This window comes from Astatotilapia calliptera, chromosome 9 (assembly GCF_964374335.1).
Source record: "Astatotilapia calliptera chromosome 9, fAstCal68.1, whole genome shotgun sequence".
Classification (NCBI taxonomy): domain Eukaryota; kingdom Metazoa; phylum Chordata; class Actinopteri; order Cichliformes; family Cichlidae; genus Astatotilapia; species Astatotilapia calliptera.
Window position 1 is genome coordinate 14,476,901 of NC_137430.1, and position 21,313 is coordinate 14,498,213.

A 21,313-nucleotide genomic window follows, 5' to 3' on the forward strand; every position below is an offset into this window, starting at 1 on the left:
TTCAAGAACGTGATGCCAAACTTGTCCTTCTCGTAACTCAGCACAGACTATGCGAGTTCTTTTCCAAGATCAGCAAGAAGAGGGCACGCTGTTTGGTTTTAGTTCCAATAAAGCTGTTTCCTTGTACCTCATAGTCCATTTGAATAAAACCTGTTTGTCTCTGAGCTTCCCGTGCATTAATAAAGTCAGGCATTGTTAAAACACTGTGTGGGTTTTTCTCTCCCAACAAATGCTGGTGGGTTACTTTGGCCACATTTTTGACCGAATAAAAGACAATAATGGCATTGGATACATGGTTTAAAATATGCCTGTTTGATGGTAACTGTGAGAGTCCACTGTAGGTGAAATGTATTTCAACACAGGGCAAATCAGCACTTCCTGCAACGAGTGGACTTTAACACACTTCGCGGGCATGCCAGGGACATGACTGTACACTGTGGCACGCCACCCAAAAAAAAGAAGAAAGAATTATGCAATGTTTTATGTAAAACATCTCTAGGGACACAACCGTGGTAAATATTTTGCATGTAATTGACAAACTACTTCTAAGCCTCTGTTAACAGAGCCAGCATGACCTTTAAGCTGCAAACGTAATGCTTAAAGCAATGTCATTCCTTCAATCCACAGCTGGCCACTCAATCAGCCAATTTAATCCTCCAAAATATGAATCTGTTTAAATTTGCAACATTAACACGTGTCGTTATCTTTCACAAATCTATATCAGAGACGCAAACATTTGAATATGAATGGTTTTTAACTTATTTGGGTGACAAATAAGTTCACTGGCTCCACCTAGTGGTAAATCTTTAAACCTGCATTTCTGCGTTCCATTCGTGATCCTCTGGGAGCGGAAGTAAGAGGCAGAAGACAAACTGAACTCACCCTATTCACCTTGTTTTTGCTTTTTTTATATATATATTTTTTAACTTCTCCAGCTTCACCAAAATCGGTTTCTGGTCTTTAAACAGACTGGTAAGCAGCAGGCAGAGATATTCAGAAGAATAAAGGCAAATCTTTTGCAATATGTAAGAGATTTTAGTGTTTAGCGTTTAAATTCCATTTTGGCTTACAGCATGGGATGATAGTGCAACTTAGTTTTGCCCATATGTGCAAGATGAAGACAACAAATTCAAAACGATTCCATATGGCGTTAGAGCGCATAAAGAACACACAAAAAAGAAAAGCATGCGAACAGGCATAGGAAGTGAAATATTAAAACATTTTGTGGTAACTTGACAAAAGTGGAACACATATGCAGACCAGTAGCTACAATAGAAAGTTGATCTATGCTTTTAATTAAACATAGACTTGACTGAAGTTCAGCAAATAAAGTTGTTAAAAATATTAAAATGGATTGAAAAGAACAGAACAGTTTCCAGTATTGAATTTCCCAACTCTACCTGTTTATGATGACACCAGCTGCTGTCTGGGAGAAATGTGGCTGTCTGCAGTGACGAGAGAACACCATCCTCCCTGTCTTTCTGACGTAGCTGCGAGATGAAGCTAATGAGAGGTGAGTCAGTGGCTGTGCTTGTTAATAATTTCAAAAAATCTTGCTCAGATGCTATTAACACCCCCCCCCCCCCCCCCCCCCACACACACACACACATACTGACAATAAATAAACAAAAATTTAGATATTTGGGATCGATATCCCGAGTCACCGTTTGGCCAAAATCCTTCACTTTGATTGACAATTAATTTAAAAAATAAAATAAAATAAAAGAGCACCTTACATGATGTCAGGCTTACCTGCATTTGTCATGGGGATGAATCTCAAACTGTATTTACTACTTACTTTCACTGAGCAATGTTGACTATTGCTCTGCCATCTGATTAAATTCAAATAAAAGAATTAAAGAAGTAAATGTGTCTGGTATTGGTAGATAAGCTCTTATTTGTTGAGTTCAGTTCAATTTGTAACTGCTTATTTGTCTTCAGGGGAAAAGTACAAGACATTTAAAAAAATAATAATCACAATAAATACATAATGATACTACTGCACAACAGATTGTCATTATATATATATATATATATATATATATATATATATATATATATATATATATATATATATATATATATATATATAATGTTGTCTATTCTAAAGCCATTCAAAAGACCAAAAACAGGCATTAAAGCCCCACAGCTCATTAGAGTGAGTTTTAAATCTGCATTTTTATTTTTATCTCACCACCAAAACAGCATCCTGACCCAAACATTACAGTCATTAAACTAATGTGGGTAGTTTAATTTCTTTGCACTTCTTCTGAAAAAAGGAACTTATGCCACAACTGTTGTTGAAGAAAAAATTGTATTTAATATAAAATATTATGAACTGGAGAGTTACGATACTGCCACACATTAAACTTATGCGATCTAAAATAAACTTATAATATGGAAATAAATGCAAAAGCCTTTACTTATGAATAGTGATGTGGTGGTATACATCTATTAATACAGTTTTGACATTTCAACACTGAAAAAGAAATTAGGATCACGTCGGCTAATTAGAGCTATTTCTCACAACTGACTTCTTAAACAGACAGAGGAAAAAAAATCAAAAGAATGAAAGGAAGAAGGTGGAAGTTAATTAGAAGCCAGATAAAGAACAAAGATGAAATAAAAGGTTCAGTCCTCATCTCAGTCAATCCAGGACAATTAACTCATGATATAACTACACATCTGAGAAATACTCCGTTTTTTCTGGCGTTGGGAAACTTATACGACGCAACAGCAGGAAAGGAAAAGGGGACCGACGCGAGGTGATCATCATCATAACCCCCAAAGGGACCTGGTTGCCATGGAGCGTGTGTGTGCAGCAGCAGTGGGATTAAGGGTCTCATTTAGATTTTGGGTTGCTTTAGGATAAGAGTTGGTTTTGGGCATACATATGATCGGAGATGGTGGGACACAAGAGAAGAGGGAATAAAGGGCGTTTTATGGAGGAGGTTTCAACTGAATGGTACACTTGACGCAAGAGATGATTTTTAATACGAGATTTCGATTCCCAACACCTTCCTACCACACGTCAACCTGAAGATGGCGCTCTATATCTGTCTATTAACAGAGAACTGCACGTGCGCGCGCATGTGCGAGTGAGCGCGAGACCGAGACGGAGGGCTGCTGTCTGCCTCCTCTCCTCTCCGGTGGTGTTGCCTCCCTGTCGCTGCAGTGCATTGCTGCTCGCTCGCCCTCTCTCTCTCTCTCTCTCTCTTCCTTCCTCGCTTTTGTACCTCGCCTCTTCCTCCTTCTCACCCGTCTCTTCCACATCCCTCTCATCCTCCTCCCTGCGGATGCCTTGCACCCCCGCCCCAGCATCCCGGCAAATGGTTGTTCCATCCCCGGCAACTCTGGACGCAGGACGCAGCGAAAAGGCTCACAGCTCCGTTCTGATTTGAGCACACTGCGGATTGACTTGAAAGAGGGGCGGACCAGGGACAGTAGGGAAACGAGGAGACGCCTGACAGTGGCCAGGATCTCATTTCGGTAAGTCATCGCGTTATTTTCCCCTTTACAGTATCGGGCAGAGAGGTGGAAGCTGTCGGGTCCACAGACGCCCGTGCTTTCTGGTCCTTCATTTTAGTACGACTTGCATATTGGAGGAATGCGCAGGGGGTGTGAAGATGACTTTTGGGTTCCTTCGTGTATGTTTTTATGAAACTGGTTGGCTGAGTTAAATATGATGTCCTGCTTTTAACAGCGAGCTTACTGTGAAGCTCATCGCAGGAACAAGACTCCTGCTGTGCAAAGATCACCCAACACATAACAGATATTTGGCACCAGCTGGCTGCTGACCTAAATTCACCACTGGTTGTGCGTAAAAGTACTCCAAAGGTGCAAAAAGGCACCGTGTCAACAAAAGAGATAGAGGTGCTCTTTATTTGCTAGACTGCTGAAAGTCAAAACCAGAAATAAAGTTTTTATATTCTTCATGCTGTCTGGACTTTACTGCGTTTTACTTCTAAATCAATCGACTTTTTTTCCCTTCTTTTTTGGAACTCCCCTTTTTCTGTAAGTTTCTGGCTCACCAGAGGTAATAAAAAGATAAGAGTATGGGTGAGACTATATACCTTTTCCACAGCCATACTTGTGCTTTGATCAATAGACATTTGCAGGAGGGGGATTGGGCGCTGGCAGTTTGTCAAGGGCATACAATATATCAAGCAGATGATGTGGAGGAGAGCAGGAGGAGGGCTGGGCTGCTGGTAGGCATGCTGTGGATGCATGTTCAGGCTGCTGCAAGTCAACTCTTGGGCAGGTGCATGATGGACAACTAACATAAGGATGTACAAGGATTGAAAAAGTGCTAGTATTTGCTCTGTCGCATCAAAGCCCCCGTTGCTGCAAAAGTACAAAAAAAAAAGAAACAAAAAAACTTTTGAGATCTGCAGGTTTAGGCAGCTTCCTCTGTGGCCAGGTAAGCAGCCTTGTGACAATTCAGTCTCCTCTAATTCCCCTCAAACTGACTGAAGAATAAAGGAATATATTTTTCCTCACATACGCCCTACATGGATGGCAGCCTCAATCTGTTTCAGCCAGCACTTTATCCACTTTTCCAGTACTTTAAGAAATGACAATACAACATTCCTCTTCCCCATGAGCTGCACATCCTCAGGAAGTAGATTTTTTTTAAATGTATTTATTTATTTTTACTGTTGAAGGATAAGAAGCATTAGAAATGATCTATCACTGTGGGAACTCTCTCAACAGTTCCTGCGCAATCTCCATCCTTCACATACACACAGATACTGACACATGCTCCATCCCCTCTAAGTTTTCTAAAGATTAGCTTCTTTTATGTCCAGTGAATGTCTCCAGTGGCCATGAAAAGCCTCGTCCTTCATCGCGGACACAGATTAGGCTAATTCACACAGCAGCACAGGCCTAATGCCTAATCACTATGCTGCGCTGGCAGAACAGAACAGTCTTTATACTGTGGTCGCCCAGAGAGGGAGGGAAAGACAGCGAAAGAGAGCAAAGGGGGGAAGCTAGCCGCCGGTGCCTATTGATCGGACGGAAGGGCTTCTGTCTGGCAGGCGTCCACAGGATGAAGTGCTGACGACAGTCCAACAAGCTGCCACGATGAGCTGGCCTTATACGTAGTGCTGATGTGAATGGAAGAGTTTGAATTATAGTTATGCTCTCTTTAGCAGAGCTGGGTCAGGGAAGATTGGAAAAGAGTGTATGTGTTAAGAGTTTTTTTTTTTTTATCATCAGAATGTGCAAGTTGGTTGTGCAAAGCAGTGATAATGCAACAGATAAACAGGTGAACAGGTGCCATATTGCCATATTGAGACTTTCAGACTTGGGCATTCACTAAGCACAGCAAACAGGCTATTGTAAACCACATCAGGTATGTTTTTTTCCCCACATGGTGTGCCCGAGGTCAATTCTGTGCACATGAAATGAGTGAAGACCAGGATCAAGACAAGCAGAAAGGAACTCTCAGTGGCATGTGCTTTGATATTTGACCAAGTGTGTCAAGTCTAACAGGACGCGATATAACGAGTGTTGTCTGTTGACTTTGCAATGTAAAATTTTGGTGTCAGCAATAAAATGTTGCTTTCTATTCTTACTTTAAAATGAATATTGAGACAGAGGTGTCTGAGTAGGATGACACTTTCCATCTTTTTTTCCTTCACCTGCTTCAGAACCTTTCATAATTCATGTGACTCGGGCAGCGAGACAGCGTACTGAGCTCAGACACTGTCTGACACCAGTAGTACCTACAGCACCTGTCAACTCACAAGAAAATGAATCTGTTAGAGGTCCAGGGGTTCTGTTCTACACTTAAATCTGACCTTTGACCTCCATATTAAAGTAGGCAAGATGAAAAAGCTGTCAGAACATTTCCTCACAGTAGTAGACAGTGTTTGTCTCCTCAACAGGGAACTGCTTACATACATGACTGAAAGTGAGATTAAATGCTTGTTTCCTTTCTCCTTCATTCCTCCTGCTGAATAAATATAGCTTCATACTAAAGGTGGTCCCTCTTTGAGGTGTAACAAAAGCCCCGATGCTGAATGGCAGCTGTGTTGTGCGTGTGGTTTACACCTATACATTCTGCAAAAAAAGAAAAGAAAAGCAAAAGACAGATAAATATGGAACATGAAGGAAAAAAACATGCATACGTCCCCTTAAATTCAGAACCTTTCAGGCCTCAGGCAATTAGCTGACAGTTGATATACACTTGGCATCGATTCATTTGCATATTCATGGGAATAGGGTCGGTGCTAATTGGCAGCCACACTGTGCTCATCGATCAGATAACTTGATGCTCGTGGTGGCGACTTGATGCTTATGAGCTCGTTTAATAACATAAAAACACCGATGGGCCTCCGCTAATGGACAATTTTACTGTGTCGCCATTACAGTGGGATTGTTACAAGATCACATACATGTTCCGCACCATTAAACTTTCACTCCTCTTTAAAACATAACTCTTCTTTCCCTCAAGGGTGCAATGCTGTGCACCCAACATGGCTTTCTGATGGATGTTCTAGAAATGATACTTTGCAGTTAAGTTTATACATTTAAGTCAGTCATAAAGTAGAATTTTTTTTTTCATCATCAATCAGCGTGACATTGGCAGTTTGCCCCATCAGGAAGAGGATCACCTTTGCCTGTAATGCTGTGTTATTGAGCTGGTCAGTAAGTCATTTCTTGTTTTCTTTAAACACAAAGTGTGGACTTGGAAGTTTATTTCTAAAGATGGAATATTTCTAAAGGAAGGAGTTAATTAATACAATTAATGTATTAATGCACCTTTGATCTTAGGCTGCAACCGATTGAGTACAACAAAAGCAAACAAGAGGCGATTCGTGTTTAAATGTAGGTGTGCACGGTCTAAAAGGTCTGACTTCAAGACCTTGTTCTTCTTACTTCGGGTGTCCTTGACAAGGACAGAGAGGACACAGAGTACCTCACAGCTCGAAGGACCTCAGTTTGTCACTGAGGCTTTGGCCTTTTTATAAAGAAAGGAAGGTACTGACAGTGTTTTCTGTTGAAAACAAAACAGCTATTAAACACGGGAAATCAATGGTTACCCAGGGAATAGCATTTTTTGAGATAGTATCACCAGACTCTGATGGTGTGACGCGGCCTCCTTTTTTTTCCACGCCTGCCTGCACGGTTAATGTATCCTCACCATCTGCTGACCTTCGCATTAAAGCTGGGAAAAGATGGAGAAAATTTGCAGTTTGGAGGTGAGTGGACTGGACAGTGTCATTAAGCCGCTACAGCTTTGGCTGGACCGAGTAACTGACATAATCTGCCTGTTTCAACCTTCTCATAGCTACTTAGCATTTCTCTGACTCCATATGGAAAAGTTTCATTTTGACAAAAAAGGTGAATGTGGGGTGGGGTAGGGGCTTCTCCCCGTTTTGGGAGATGGGTGTTGAGACTAGAGAATTACCTACGAAAGCTGGGCCAAGCTCATGCAGCAGATAGGCATGGAGGCTTCTTAAGTGCCCTTGAGCATTTTGTCTTCCTCAATTACACACTTCTCTTTTTGCTGTAAAAGAAGTGGGAAAAAAAAACGTGCAATTTTAACAATGCCTCGGATTTATGGCTCGATTTCCACTGATGCCACATATAGTAAAAATATATGGCCTCATAGTGCAGGTAGGTGGTAAAAGGTAAAATCATTCACCAATTGCTGTGTATTGTACGCGGTGGTGATTAATGAGAGCAGGACTTTCAGAAGCGCAGCAGGAAGGAGACAGGGAGGGAGAGAGAAGATAGTGATATGTCAGTGTTGGAATGAGTCCAGGAAGCCAGCAATATGTGTGAGGGAGACAGACAGAGAGAGAGGGGGGTGGGTGGGTATGGATACCTGCTAGTGTGTCTCTGCCGCTGACTCTCCTCCCATCTTCTAATGAGCCCGCTGCATATGGGACTCCCTCTGTCAGCCCACTGCCCTCCTTCTTCCCCTCAACTCCATTATCCTCCCTCTTTTCCTTTACTCTTTACTATGAGAAAACAAAAGAGTAGTAAAGAAATTCAATTAAGAAGTCAAAAAGCCAAAGGGAAGATAAAAGAAATGGGTGATGTGACAAGAAAAAAGCACAAAGACGTGGGGGGTCAAGCATGCAGGTTAGGGAAGAGGGAAGTGGCAAAAAGATAAAGAGATTAAAAAAAAGATAGGTGAGGTGGGTGAAAAGATGACGTGGTGGAAAAAATTGAGAACTAGTGGCATAGCTTGAAGAGCGAAAGAGGATTATAAGCGCTGAGACGAGGAAGAAGCAGGGAAGCTGAGACCGGGAATCATCAAATGTAAGAAGTGACAGAATAGTGTGAAGAAAAAAATGCCCAGCAGAATGACAGGATGACAAGGAAAGCCACATGACGGCACCGTGCTGTACTTCTTAGTGTCAAAAATGAAAATGCTGCATATTAAAACCTAACGATGTGTGTTTAGTGCGGGCCCTACAGTGAGCCGTATGTCAGCGGTTACCTTGCTGTGACATCGTGTTTGTGCCTACCACACTTTACTGTGCTAGGCTGAATAATTAATTGGCTCAGCTAGCCAGGTCTGCCAGAGGTAATTGAGCATCAAAGAGAAGCTGGAGCCCAGATCATCCTGATTTCCCTGGGCCAAAATGAAGCCCGGAGCTGGCTTGTGCATGTATGACAAGTGTGTCAGCGTGTGTGATTGTGACCTTTATTACATGTATGGGGGTTTGTCATTAGGATTCGTATTTGTTCAGAGGGTGGAGAGTGTATGCCTCATTGTTGCTGCGTGTCCTTGGGTGCATATGTGTGTGTTGTTGTTGTTTTGTTCAGCTCCTTGACATTCTTTTAATGAGGTTGCCTGCATTACAGTTTCACCACCTGCCTGGTCCTTTCTGCTGGCTTGTTATTGACTAAAACACTGAATTGTAGCTTTGTTCCTGGAGAGACCTGCACTTTGAACCTGTGGGTAAAATCATGGTGTGAAATTAGGATGAGAGACATATATTGGTCTGATATCAAGAGATGCACTTTGCAACAAGTGCGGCAGTTGTTAAGAGCATATGTGGCGCCTCACTGGAGAGAAAAAGACTTAGGATAATGACATGTTGCGTGGCAGGAAGCAGGGAGGTATATTGTTGTTGGCTTCATCTATAGTTTCTCTGCACAGCAACATACTATTATCTTTCTTGCTTGTCAAGTGGGAAATAACATGTTTGATGGGATATGAACACCTGTGCCTGATTGCAAGAGTTAGGTGTGTGTGTGTTTTCTCATCTGTTCTTTTAACCTTCATCTCATGAAATTCATTTTAAGCAACATTTAAGCAAATGTTGGTTGTGAATGTCAAGGACTAGCAATCACCTGGTTTCTAAATTAGTCTATGCAAAGTTAAGCAAATTGTGAAATTGTCTGTGTATGTGCAGCAAGCAGAAAACTATTATCTGTTGAATAGAAACACATCAACATACATCAACATAAAACAATATTGGATTAAAAGACAATACTTTATTGCTTTAATTTGATTTATTATTTGTTTCCGGGATGAAACTTTCTTTAATTTCCTTCATTTGGGATTGGTAGATTTATAGGTTAGCAAAAGATATTGGAAACATTGTAAACTTAAATTTAGAGTCAGTCAATTTTTCAGTTATTTAATGGAAAAAAAAATTATATTGTGAATATTGAATCTAGTGACTGAGATGAACATCGCCAGTCATTGTAATTGGATTTTAATGTATGTGGCTACAGATGGTATCATATGCAAAATCACAATTTCCCTCTGATAAACAGTTTGATTACATTCTCATAGTGTATGAGGGTTTAACTACCTGAGTCCAACAGTGTTAGATCCACTTAAAAGAAAGTACCTAACGCCGGCTGACAGGAGCTAACAGCGGCAAAATCAGCAGTGCTTATCTACAGAAAGTTTCAGGATATCCTCAACAACTGACCTCAGTATCACTGTCACCTTACAGAAGCTTCACTGAGTCATTGAATAGCATCAGAATCCTTTCACAAAGTCCAACAGGCTCCTCCATAATAAAAAGTCCTGGACACATATTGATAGCTGAGGTAAACAGCAGTCTGACAGCCTATACTCACTACAGATGAACAGCAGCCAGAATTCTGTCCTGTAGCAGCCACTGTATTTAGGATTATGCACTTAAATTGGGAGGGATGAGAAAAAAAGAGGTTGACTGCAGTCTGCTGACATCTAGCGGTGAGATATTCCACACTGTAACTTTAAGGCACTCTCAATGGCATACACATCTGGCTGGCCTGCAGAAGTTTTACAAGTAAAGAGAGGATCGCAGGGCAGATGAGGGAAGGTAAGTAAGTTCTTTCAAAACATCAAAGGTTCATGTTGTTGCTTATTGTCAGGGTTTCATATTTACTGTAATTACGGGAACTTACGTCACAATCAGTTTGCACATCACTTTCATTTTTTCATGGCAGCTGCTTGTCAAATACAGCGTGAAAAAAGTCTCTTTCTCACAGTTGTGTGCTCTTCAGTAGTTTTACTATAAACACAACACTGACACTCTAACAGCAGTGCAGATGTTTGAGAAATCAAGCGTTAAATATTTTATATTGATTTTCTAGAATCACTAGCAAGGCAGAAAAAGCGTTACTGAAGTATGCAAGAATAATATTTGATATTAATTTAAATGCACTTTTCTTTATTTCACAGCTGTCCTACATCTGTATAACAGCTGCAGCTGTAACATCATATTTAACTGTGTAATAAACTAGATACTGTCCTTTCCAAAAAACATATATATTTTTCTTACTTTCTCGTCTTGAGTAATCCTGATGCCACACACACACACACACACACACACACACACACACACACACAGTAGTGTTTCTTAAAAGCTTGAGGGCAGCCAAGTGGTATAAATGCCATGCCTGATGCCTGTGGTGGGATCAGCAGACAGCCCATCAGCAGCCTATACTGATCCTTATCAGCTGTGCATTGCTGTGGCTACTTCCATCCGTCCGTCAAGCACTTTCTTACATCTGTAGAAAGGGATGTGATGGAAATGACAGGAAAGACAGAGACATAAGGAGATAGTAATCAGAAAAATATGACCCCTTTATAGATTGGTACTTCTCAGTTTATTGCTATGGTGTGCAGGGCTTATGTGTGTGTGCATTTGTGTCCCCTTGGATCAATGGAGAGAAAAGAAGGAGAGTGAAAGGAGGAGGCTGACATTAAGAAGAAAGAAGGTTAGAGGTACTTTGGAGAAAAACAAAAATGGCCGGTGACATCATCAGCAGAGGCAGCAGCCACCTGCACAACGCAGACCACATAGCATGATTTGTAAAGAAGATGGAGGATTTAGCTGTGAGCATTTCTAAGAGTAGAACAGCAGCTGAAATAATGTTTTGACCATGGGGCGTTTTATTAGGTTGTTTATTGATGTGTGTTGACACTGGAGAGCTACATCCACAGTCAAGCCCTAGCCCCTGCTGTCCACATTATTCGATTTCATTTCACAGTCCCAGAGCTAACAAAGGCAGGTTTTCTGTCTAGCTACACATTGTACTTGTTCCAAGTAAGCTGCGTGTGCTCTATTCTGATATTCAGCATTTTTATTTATGCCCAGTTCCTCTTGGGGGCATCCTTTGTTATACAGTATCCCTGTCAACAAAATGTTCTCTTTTAAATTAACAGTATACAGAGTGGCTGTGTATGTTGGGTGTTTTTCGATTAAAACAAGAGTGAATCTCTCGTTGCCTGCAAAGGGCACGTCGATGAAGATGGAGGTGCATGTCTTCCTGTGTTGCTGGACGTGGCCTGTAAGCCCCACTCTTACAGAGGAGTTTTTCTTAATCAGGTTTTTAAGTAAGCAGGAGCTGGAGTTTTCCAAGATGGATAATGGGATAAAGATTGATTGATTGATTGATTGAACTTTTGCAGAACATCTTCTGCAAAAATGTGCAGATCATCAGTGCAAAAGTGCTGAAAAAAATGTCCCAAATTATAAGTTTTACTTCCAAATTAAGCGATTAAGAGCTGGGTGCATAATTATTATTAATTATTATGTCAGTTTAATCATTAAAATTTTTTTGATTAAAGAGTTATGTTCTCACGCGCCTTAATTTGCCCCTTCTGTCTTCCAAAGGATGAGCAACACGCCTTCTCCGAACGCTTTCGAATGTTCAACAACACACTGTTCTATTAGCAACCAAAGTATGCACATGCAGCTCAGTCCAAGATGAAAATAAATGAAAGGCAGTTCAAAGCCAAATTGTTCAGGAGATAATGGTAATTTCACAGTGTTATTTTGTGGAAAGCAGTTACAGATTTAAAGCAAAATATAAATATATAAGAAGAAGAATTAGAGGGTGTAACTTAGAAAATTTAGGAATTCACACCTTACTATTAATTACACGATTTGAAGGGGTAAACTTACTATTATAATAGCGTTAATAGATTTCCAGTGGAGCCAGCTAAAACTTCCTTAGGAAAAACTGGAGAATGATATTCATAGGCTGACTGGAGGCTTGTACTCCCTCCGGCAGACCACACTCAGATTCACTCTGAAATCTTGTTTTTGGTTTTCTTCAAAATGTATAGAGAAGAAACCAAAAACCACAGCAAGGGGACTGTTGTTGTTGCGCATTTGGCATCAAATTGCTTTATAAATAGCGTTTGTCGTTACTTCTTTATTCTCTCTGATGTCTCCTGTACTGTGCAGATCGCAGCTATGACCGGGCTCTGGAAATGCAAGTGCACATTAATTTCACTCATCTGTCTTCTGTGGGTTGCATCTGCGATGTATAATTCATCAAGTAACTCTCTGGTGATATCCGCATATAAATTAACTTAGATATTGTGCAGCTCATGAATTTCTAACGATGTATGTACACAGTGGCGTCGCAGCAGTACATCAGCTCCGCTGTCTCTTGCTTGCGAGAAATGGAGTGAAAAACATTTTGTGTGTTGGAATGTTCTAAGTCATGAAATGGATTTAAAAGTGGCCCACAGGCTATTCGTGAAATGTTCCTGAAGCAGAGCCGCCCCTCACTGTTGAGTGTACCAATTACGGATGGAATCTGCTGGGTGTGTTTAGAGATTTGTCAGGTACTGTATCTCGGTAGCAGACACACACACACGCACACACACACAAAACAAAACCAAAAAAAAACAAACACTGGGTGCATCTGTTTGATGGTACAGATTTGACAGAAGCTCCATTGATGCAGAGAAGAACAGAAATGCAGAGGTGGTTTGATTGTTCTCACCAACAGCTAGCTTTGCACTCAGATAAGGAAACTGAAAATGTGTGGGTTGCTGACAACAATTATTTAATAAAATGTAACAAAGTAATGGTGACTTGGTATTTTAAAATGCCATCTGGTCTTTAACTTGTTCTGTCTGCAATTTTGTAATAACGCTTAACTTTTGTTGGCTTGTGCAGCATGTGCCTTTTCTTCTAGTTTTGAGACTCGCTTGCTTTGGGGGAACATTTTAAACAAGCCAGACAAATTCCACCCGCACGTTCTTTATGAAAAACTAAAGTCATTTGCAAAGACAAGATACCCCTCGCTGTTGTTTAGGCCAATTAGGCCCAAAATCTGCTGGCTCTGGGCTTGTGCCAGGGATTTAGAATGAAAGTCTTTATGTGTCAGAAAGATGGCTTTGAAAAGGACTGAAAGAAAAAAAATGCTTGCTGATTTCCAGAAATGCACAGAAATGGTAAACTCACACACACACACACACACACACACACACACACACACACACACACACACACACACACACACACACACACAGCCGCACAGTTTCTGTCACTCTCATTTCTCTTTTCTTTCCTCCCTTTTCTCTGTGGGCTACTGATAGGCAAGACAAGAAAGCCAAAAGACAAACAGTTGATTTTATACTCTATATTCGCAACAGACTTCCACTTTGCAACCAGGGAATTCTGCACACACACACATACAAAAACACATGCACGTGTGTGCAGACATAGGCTGCAGTGAAGAGGAAGCCACTGCCAGAAAACTGTGGAGGAGGGAGACTTGGGTCAGTACCTCCCTGCTGCACTGCTTCCAGTTTGCCTATGTGACATTACTTCTGATAATTTGACCTGCACTGCAGACATGGGATGATGGAAGATGTTTTCTCAGCGGAACCTTTGGCTCTCAGAGGTTTTCATACCGAAAAAGAGACTGTGTATTTCTCTCCAATAGAAAAAATAAAATGATATTGATTTCACAGACATGGCAAGCAAAGAGCAAAATTACATTTATTAGAGGAAAGCTACCTCACCTGCCCACCTACTTTCTGCAGATGGGCACTGTTATTGTTTCCAGACGCGAAAGGTCACATATAAATGATAGTTGTGATTTTTACAGTATGGCATTTACCATTTATGAATCCCATTGCACAGGTTATGATTTGAGAATGTCAGAAGACTGAGGCACACTGCTTGGTTTATTTTTTATTCTAACCCACACACCCAATGGCGTCTTTATAAAGAAATGACATCTCTTGTCCAAAGAAAAGAAAGAATAATTTTAAATTGTTTTTGTTAATTTTATTCTGCAAAAAAAAAAGGAGAAAAAAACGAACTAAAGGCTTCGACCTCTTCTTCATTGATGCGTGACAAGTTGAACTGTTGAATAATCTGGGATCACAGGGTCTAATGAAACCACAGGCAGTGAGGTGTCTGACTTTGATCTTTTGGAGGCTCTTAACCCGCCAGCGCGCCAAGCCTTAAACTGTTGCGACATGAGGGGAAAGGGGGAGCCAGGAGTGGAAGTTTTTTAGATCTCGTCAAGTGTTTCAAAGTCTTACATCACTTCCATGTCTTCCTCCAGGAGAGTATTGCAACAAACCCTGCTTTAAGAGCAGTCAATTCCTGTTTTTCCCCTCATATTGAGGTATTTTGATGGGTCAGTGATGGGAAATTTTGCGAGGGAGTCGTGTCATACATCGGGACCTCACACGTGGATATGCGTGTATACACACAAATGCACACTTTTCTGTTTTGTATACAGCGTGGGATGTTCTGCTCTCACACTGTGCAGCGAATTGAATTTTCATTCTCTCATGGTTAGTCAGGCAGTGTTACTCTTTCTGCCATTATGGCACATTCAGTAAGACAGCAGGCGGCCAGAGAAGCATAGAGGTCTCCACCAGCTTCTCCAGAGGAGGCTTGCCACCCTCAGCCTCATGCCCAGCAGCGGACACTCTTTGTTGGCTGGCTGGCTGGCTGGTGGGGGCTGAATGGAGATGGCACCATGCTGTGTCTCGCTCATACACCTACTGTAGGTGTAGTTATGATATACAGACATGCACAGACAAACACACACATGCACACAAAAAGTCTCCCAGAGGAGTCAGTTAAGAAAACATACACCCATTTTCCATTTTTTCTGCCTTTGTCCCAAACACTGCAGGGTAAATTGAGGGTCAGCAGGTTACAGGCAAGAATTATGGCACCATCAAGGTCCAGTTGTCAAGAAACCATGGTAACTATTAGCTCTGTTGGTTTGGTTGCTATGACAGCGCAGATATTACCGGCTGACTGCAGGCATGAAGTAATATAATGGGATGGTAGAGGGAGGAGATTAGACTTTGTGAAGTGTACATCAAAGTACGGGGAGAAAAAGTACCAATTCTGTTTGATCAAGAATAGACTAATAAGGCTTCAGATGCTGGATGGAGTGGTAGTGCAGGTGTAGTGAAGTAGCTTTGGAGTAGAATTTGCAGAGCAAACTGCTCTTCTACACAACAAGATAGGAATTTATTATTAATCTCCTTTCTTTTGTCTCATTTTCATAGCTTCTCATAACTGTTTTTCATGGTAGTCACTAATCAATAAATTACTTTTTTCAGGTATTCTTTTATGCAAATATGCAGACTCATTAACTTTGTATCTATACGCATCATTTTCATCTCCCGCAAAGGGAATGTGAATTTAAAATGCTGTTTTTTTTTTGTGTGTGTAGCTGCCATTAACATCCTGGTGTGGGAATAACGGTGGCTTTAAGATATAACCGATTGTGATGCAGTCTCCTAAAATTTCTGATGCAGGGCCAGTAAACAAAATATGAATTTGATTAATTTATCGCTGAAGTACAATTATGTCCGTGCTTGCCATTTATATTGTATAGACTGACATAAAATCTGCTACTTGATGTAAATCTTGCAAATGCATTAATTCAGAGGTATCCAGTTTAACCTGACGTTAAACAAATCTAATGAACACCATGTAGCCAGTCAAAGTCAATCCACAACTCTTACATTATTAAAATTGCATCACAGTTTGTGCAAAATTCATCATGTTGTTAATTTTTGCTCTAGGTTATTTCTGCTGCCTCTCTGCTACCTTTTTTTTCCTGTAGTGGCTGGTAATATTTTAGTCAGCGCATTGTTGCATGCTTGTGTGCCTCAGTGTGTTTGCGAATGCCAACAAAGTAGCGTGACTTTCTAAACATTTGCAGAATGGCTCCTAAAAATAAATGGTTCTTCTAGATCTCATAATGTGCAGAGATATTTACCAGCTGCAGTTCAGTCCTGTTGACAAGAAGAAGCAAAAACAAAGACAAATGGCTGAAGAGCGGTTTGGCAGTCGGCATCCCCTAGTTTGAATCTCTCCCATCAGACAAACATCTTTCTCATGCTTGCCTGGCAGCTCTTACAATCTGATTATTTTAGTTTACATGACAGATTGCCTTACTGTTGGTCAGTGATTAATGGAAAAAAGTTTGGGATTATCCATATTAATATTTGCCTTGGATTATTGCAAACAGCTAGACAAATAAACAGTGCAATTATATGAAAATAATCAAATCTTTATACAGTTGTATAGACAAATACATATTTCTGTTTCTGTTGAAATTTCATGCATACTGCTTTTCTCATACATCCCGGTAATGCTGTTTATAACCCAGCAAGGCTGAAAGTACGAGATGGCACCCATAGTAACAAATTTGGCACGGCATTATTTCAGACAGGCTACGAAGTTGAGCTCAGCCCACAGTCGTCGTAGATTAGCCGCTAGCAGCTGATCTCAGTGCCAGGTGACATCAGCGTTTAGCTCAGCTGATACGCTTTGCATGGCATGCAATAAAGGACTTAGTTACTTTAACTTTCCTCAATAATAATAATGATAATACAGAATCTTTAAAAAACAAAGTTACAAAGTTATTAATATGAAACAAAAAGAGATTAAAAGTGAGGATTAAAGAAAATTATGTAACAATGAACAATAGGAAAAGGTAATACAACTATTTTGAAGGAAAACACAGAAATGGGCAGCATGTTGCCTCACAGGAAGAAGGTCCTGAGTTTAATTCCATCATCAGTCTTTCTGCGTGGAGCTTGCATGTTCTGCCCATGTTTGCTGGGTTCTCTGCGAGTATTCCGGCTCCCTCCCATAGTCCAAAGACATGAAGTTAGTGGGGATAGTAGGTTAATTGGAAACTCTAAATAGCTCATAGGTGCGGATGGTTGTCTGTGTCTATATGTTAGCCCCGTGACAGCCTGGTAACCTGTCCAGGGTGTACCCTGCCTTTTGCCAGAAGGCAGCTGGGATCGGTTCCAGCTCTCCCGCGACCCTGAAAAGGATAAGCAGGAGAAAATGGATGGATGGAACATCATAGATATAACTCAGCAATCTGATCTCCTCAGGGAGAATGGGTGCACTGACAGAAAAAACCCCCTGATCAGATGGGATTGTGGGATTGTGAGGTTTGGCTGAGGAGCCCAGGTCCCAACCAGGATGGAATACGGTGTCAGGGGATCTGAAATGTACTGTGGCATGAGCTCACTGAGGGCCTTAAAAGTTAACAATAATCTTAAAATCAATTCTAAAATTAAGGTAACCATTGCAGAGAAGCTTAAATAAAAGTCATGTGTTTGCTTTTTTTGTTATAGAGAGACGTTTTGGACCAGCAGGTAAGTTTAAATGAATCTGAGTAATCAAATCTAGATAGAAGCATGTATGGTAAATTTGTATAGCGCTTTACTAGTCCCTAAGGACCACAAAGCGCTTTACACATCCAGTCATCCACCCATTCACACACTGGTGATGGTAAGCTATGTTGTAGCCACAGCCACCCTGGGGCACACTGACAGAAGCGAGGCTGCCGGACACTGGCACCACGGGGCCCTCTGACCACCACCAGTAGGCAACGGGTGAAGTGTCTTGCCCAAAGACACAACGATCGAGACTGTCCAAGCCGGGGCTCGAAGCGGCAACCTTCCGATTACAAGGCAAACTCCCAACTCTTGAGCTACAATCGCCCGTGGCTGCATCAGCAAGACAGTTCGCAACCCACCTCAATCCCAGCTCCTCCTTTTCATGTTATGTCTGACCTAATTAGAGTCTTGTCTGTTGCCGCTGATGGTCGGTCTGTAGAGATCTTGCTGATGCCTCTCCTGTGTGGCTTCCCATGGGAAGTCTGGGATGTTTTAAAACTGAGCCGTCTGTCAGATACAAAAGACTGCAGACGAACATATTCTGCTTTCGATTGCAGTGGAAATAACTGAACTGAGGTTTGTGCATTTTCTTTTTTATGCTCCTGGTATTGAATCATTAATCATTACTTAAATTATCATTGCTTAAATTCCATTATCCAGTTTATCGACCTTTTAAATTTTTTATCTGGACTTTAATTTCTCTTTCATTTTTTACACACTTCAACGGTTGTTCATCAAATGTAACAAAATGCACTGTGCTTAGTGTTATTGAGGTCTTCAGATGAGGGTATCGTGCTTTTGCAATCAGTCCTTTTGTTAAAACTTCAAGCTGTCTTTCTATCAGATGCTTGAGAAGACCTGATATATTAGACACAGTCAACCCTCAGATAACCTTGATGACTTGGTTTCCCCAGATTCCATTTGTTACCTTCACACACATGCACATACACCGTAAGAGGCCACAATCAAGCCAGGAGGGGAAGTCACTGACGTCCCATATGTCTCCTGTAGTAACAGCTGATGCCAAGTGCCTGATCACACCTCAGAGGAACGGTGGATATAAAAGAGGAGCGACTGAATGCCTTAAAATAAGATACAATGTTATGGATTGGGCTTGACACAGCATCTCGGAAAGTCATCCTGAACACAGTTCACTCGTCTCCCTTTTTGCATTGCACCACAGTGGAATGGGTTTATAATGAATCCAATGTTGTCTCTGTCCTGTCTATGTTTACATGTCTTTCTTTTTGCGGAAGTATCTTTTAACCTTGCTCAGTTTATTCAGATCAGATAGAGCGCTCTGTGTCTGGCTTTCAATTTTTGAACCAAAAACGTGTATGCACGCACGCATGCACATGCAGACACTTTCTTTATTCACAACTAGACAGACTAACTAGCACCCCCAAGGCCTTTTGGCTGGTGAAAAGGGACAGAGAGCGCTATTGTTTTCGCTGTGATTCAGTTATTACACAGAGATTAACACAGTGAAACTGTTCTGTGCCACCCAAGGGCTTTGGACCCAGAGAGAATGAGCACTGAATGCATTTATCTCACTCTCTTTGCCCTATCTCCTTCTATTTCCCTGTCTCTTTGACACACACGCACACAAGCCGCACATATTTAGGCACTACCAAACAAACAGTTGAAATTATGGCGAAACGCGGTGCATGCACCAAGCATCTGTTGGTATGGAGGAATGTGTTCAGTGGCTGATAAGGAGGAGAATATGACAACAACATTAGAACAGAAATGCCAGCACAGCAACATTTCTTTCACACTCACGCTTGCCCCACACATTTAAACACTTCACACACATATGCTCACACACATTCTCTTGTCAGACTAAATAGTCAAGCTTTTCTATTATTGGTAATGATGGAGCGCGCTCTGCATAATGGGTGTGGCAGCAAAAGACACACACACACGCAGAAAAACATGTCACAAAAGAAATTAGAATTATAATGCAGTTTATTTACATTACAAAATGGCGAAAGATGTTTAAAAGCTGCCTTCACGGAAACATTCGTTTTTAAAAAGGGAAAAAGGGAGAATGAGGACTAAGAGGGAAGGCAGCGGAGAGATGCAGGCTGGTGAATACTGGACAAAATACCCATTGTGGCAGTGACAGTGAGAGAGAAGGCAAGGTGAATGAGCCAGAGGATGACATCATACTGACAGAAGCGAGGCAGCAGAGTCCCAGTGGGATCTCCGTGCCTGTGACAGATGTACGGCATCTCAGTGGGATCAAACACAACCAACAGGCAGACTTTCAGACTTGGAGCAGCTGGAAGAGCATTAAAATAACATCTAAGCCTTGCTTGTGTGCATGGGTGTCACCTCTTCAGATGGATGCGTCACCCATTAGAAGGTCTCAATTCAGAATCCATTCAGAACAATTAATGTAAAGATAATGATGGTTTTTTTTTTCATATTTCACGTATAAAAGGCAGTCACATTCGACTTGATGAGTGTCTATTTAAAAAGCTAATTAATGATGCACCGAGAGGCAGGGTGCATTTGATAAAGTGACATAATGATAATTGTAATAAGTGATCGTAAAAGGATAATGTGTTAGGTATTGGATTTCCAAAAGTGTCAAACCTCTAATAATGCTGCAAACTCTACCTGTTATTGGACTTGGCCACAATGGGAATCAAATGCTCAGCCATATCGGTTTCCCAGGAAACCCTCCAGGCAAGTGGGTAGTATTACTTTGGTATTTTTTAATACCAGTCTCAAAGTTGTGCAGTCTACAAACTGGCAGAATTAGAAACCTTTAAGGAGGGGAAACAGTCAGTTCCCCATTAATCATGCACGCATTCAGAACTTTTTGCTGTTATTCAAATCAGTCCCCGGATAAGTTAATTATTTTTGGATAATTTATATAAAAAAAAAATCTATTAGTCTAACAGAAGCATTCAGTGAATCTGGAACATACTGCAGTCAGATATTTACTCAACAAGTGGTTTTGTAAGTGCAGAAAAGCGTTCAAGAAATAAAATCTGGATGGAAGCCCGTGTGGTGGGTCCTTGCAAGCGCTGTTGCTTCATGTAAATTATAAATCTACGAAGTGTCGAGACTGAGAGATAGGATGTGCGGATGGCCACAGTCCTCGCCTCTCTTATCCCAGTCTCAGGGGTATACTCTTCCTGTCACACCACAGCGCAGCCTCTGCATTGTGGCTTTATAGGTTTCATATTGCGGTGAGCTCTACAGCCAGCAGAAGCCTCTGCTATGGATGGAAATAATAAAACTTTATCTTGTGGTAAGCTGCATTATAAACGGGAAACTACCAGAATGGATGGAGTGTAGTGTCACAAGATACAAGTTGTGAGTCAGTGCACACACAGTATCTTTTATATAAGCGGTTTAACATGTTGTTGACATCTGAGAATTAATCATGTAGTATTAAAATGT

The 21,313-nt window shown here is 41.1% G+C and overlaps 1 protein-coding gene across 3 annotated transcripts in view; it reads left to right on the plus strand.

Annotated features, from left to right (window-relative positions):
- Nucleotides 1-2,903: 2,903 nt before the first annotated feature.
- The window catches only part of ctnnd2a (catenin (cadherin-associated protein), delta 2a), a 249,321-nt gene continuing 230,911 nt past the window's right edge, over nt 2,904-21,313 (plus strand). For all 3 annotated transcript variants that reach the window (XM_026179361.2, XM_026179364.2, XM_026179362.2), the window contains exon 1: nt 2,904-3,489. The gene's annotated coding sequence lies outside the window, so the exon portion shown is untranslated. The remainder of the gene's footprint in view (nt 3,490-21,313) is intronic.